Source organism: Prosopis cineraria, unplaced genomic scaffold, assembly GCF_029017545.1.
Source record: "Prosopis cineraria cultivar Desert tree isolate PC_DT_omini unplaced genomic scaffold, ASM2901754v1 PC7, whole genome shotgun sequence".
Classification (NCBI taxonomy): Eukaryota; Viridiplantae; Streptophyta; class Magnoliopsida; order Fabales; family Fabaceae; genus Prosopis; species Prosopis cineraria.
Genome location: NW_026555338.1, coordinates 13345184 through 13347926, shown reverse-complemented (window position 1 = coordinate 13347926; position 2743 = coordinate 13345184). Strand labels below are relative to the sequence as shown.

General features: G+C 46.0%; 1 pseudogene; it reads left to right on the top strand.

The window, feature by feature from the left end:
• Positions 1-2149: 2149 nt before the first annotated feature.
• Positions 2150-2305, top strand: LOC129316967 (5.8S ribosomal RNA; annotated as a pseudogene).
• The last annotated feature ends 438 nt before the right edge of the window (positions 2306-2743 follow it).

The following is a 2743-nucleotide window of genomic DNA, read 5'->3' as shown; positions in this document are numbered from 1 at the left end:
AGTTTAATGCCTAGTTAAGAGGGTCTAACAAATCGTGTTTCATTGTTAGAGATTTTTTTGAGAAGTCTTCGCTCGAGAAATGTTTGAAATCTCTATTAAGGGTATATTGCTAGATTGAAAGAAATGAGATGGCATGGATTTTGATGGATTGATCACATTTGATGAAAGAAATCAAAACTATACATCCTATCTCCTATAACTTGGCTTTCAACAAATGATTTTTTCAATGCAAGACCAAAAGTAAAACATGTTCACCATTATAGTCTACTAACACATGCTTGGTTCTCAAAATCATGTAAGCTAGAGCCATGTGCTTGTGCTCTCTTGTCTGTCTCCTACTTCCCTTTTGACTATACATTTTTTCTGTCTCCAAGAGAAATTATTAACTACTATCAGCTTTTACTTTTGTTACTAGGAAATTTCTGTGTTATCATTTACATGGCAGAACAAACACTGCTTCTGTAATATTGTGTAGGGTAATAAACCTCAGCCATTCAACTGAATTAAAAATAAAGTTATAGACAGATCTAGTCCTGCTCGTGTGACCAATGTGACAGGTGATGGAGAATTAGGGTTCAATTCCGGAGAGGGAGCCTGAGAAACGGCTACCACATCTAAGGAAGGCAGCAGGCGCATAAATTACCCAATACTGACATGGGGAGGTAGTGACAATAAATAACAATACCGGGCTCATCGAGTCTGGTAATTGGAATGAGTACAATCTAAATCCCTTAACGAAGATCCATTGGAGGGCAAGTCTGGTGCCAGCAGCCATGGTAATTCCAACTCCAATAGCGTATATTTAAGTTGTTGTAGTTAAAAAGCTCGTAGTTGGACCTTGGACTGGGTCGATCGGTTCGCCTCCAGTGTACACCGGTCGGCTCGTCCCTTCTGCCAGCAATGCGCTCCTGGCCTTAACTGGCCGGGTCATGCCTCCAACACTGTTACTTTGAAGAAATTAGAGTGCTCAAAGTAAGCCTACGCTCTGGATACATTAGCATGGGATAACATTATAGGATTTTAATCCTATTGTGTTGGCCTTTGGGATCAGAGTAATGATTAACAAGGACAGTCGAGGGCATTCGTATTTCATAGTCAGAGGTGAAATTCTTGGATTTATGGAAGACGAACAACTACAAAAGCATTTGCCAAGGATGTTTTCATTAATCAAGAACAAAAGTTGGGGGCTCAAAGATGATCAGATATCGTCCTAGTCTCAACCATAAACGATGCCGACCAGGGATCAGTGGATGTTGCTTTTAGGACTCCGCTGGCACCTTATGAGAAATCAAAGTTTTTGGGTTCCGGGGGGAGTATGGTTGTAAGGCTGAAACTTAAAGGAATTGATAGAAGGGCACTACCAGGAGTGGAGCCTGCGGCTTAATTTGACTCAACACGGGGAAACTTACCAGGTCTAGACATAGTAAGGATTGATAGACTGAGAGCTCTTTCTTGATTCTATGGGTGATGGTGGATGGTCGTTCTTAGTTGGTGGAGTGATTTGTCTGGTTAATTTCGTTAACGAACGAGACCTCAGTCTGCTAACTAGCTATGGGGAGGTGACCCTCCGCTGCCAGCTTCTTAGAGGGACTATGGCTGTTTAGGCCAAGGAAGTTTGAGGCAATAACAGGTCTGTGATGCCCTTAGATGTTCTGGGCCACACGCGTCTACACTGATGTATTCAACGAGTCTATAGCCTTGGCCGACAGGCCCGGGTAATCTTTGAGATTTCATCATGATGGGGATAGATCATTGCAATTGTTGGTCTTCAACGAGGAATTCCTAGTAAGTGCTAGTCATCAGCTTGTATTGACTACGTCCCTGCCCTTTGTACACATCGCCCGTCGATCCTACTGATTGAATGGTTCGGTGAAGTGTTCGAATCGCGGCAACGTGGGAGGTTCGCTGTCGGTGACATCGCAAGAAGTCTATTGGACCTTATCATTTAGAGGAAGGAGAAGTCGTAACAAGGTTTTCGTAAGTGAACCTGCGGAAGGATCACTATCGATACCCCGCGAAAGATTGACTCGAGAACCAGTCGAAAAGCCCCAAGGTGCCAAGGAAACACAGAGAAGCAGCGCGGTGCTGGCGGCTTGAAAGCGAAGCCCTCAAGCCAGTACCGTGCCTTTTACCACTTGCATCCAAAAATGACTCTCAGCAACGGATATCTCGGCTCTCGCATCGATGAAGAACGTAGCGAAATGTGATACTTGGTGTGAATTGTTGAATCCCGTGAACTACCAAGTCTTTGAATACAAGTTACACTCGAAGCCATTAGGTTGAGGTCACATCTGCCTGGGTATCACGCATCATCACCATCGCCCAAAACCGCGCGAGGTGGAAGGTGGCCTCCCGAGAGCCCCGGCTCCCAACAGGCTAAAAGTCACCCCTCAGCGACAGCCGCCACGATCGAAGGTGGATGAGATGCCAATCGAGCCCACACATGCTGTGTCGTCCCTCGAGTCGGGCTGCCGGATCGGTGTCCCTGAAGGCAACCCCAGGTCAGGCGGGGCTACCTATTGAGTTTAAGCATATCAATAAGCGGAGGAAAAGAAACTAACAAGGATTCCCTTAGTAATAGTGAGTGAACTAGGAAAAGCCCACTATGAGAATCGGTCGCCCCCGGCCCCTGGCACGGAGCTAGTCAACACAGACAATCCAAGCACCACTCACATGCCCGCGCGTTCAAGTGGATCAATGCCCCCGTGCCAACCATTCCCCACAAGCCCAAAGGGCGAGGCAA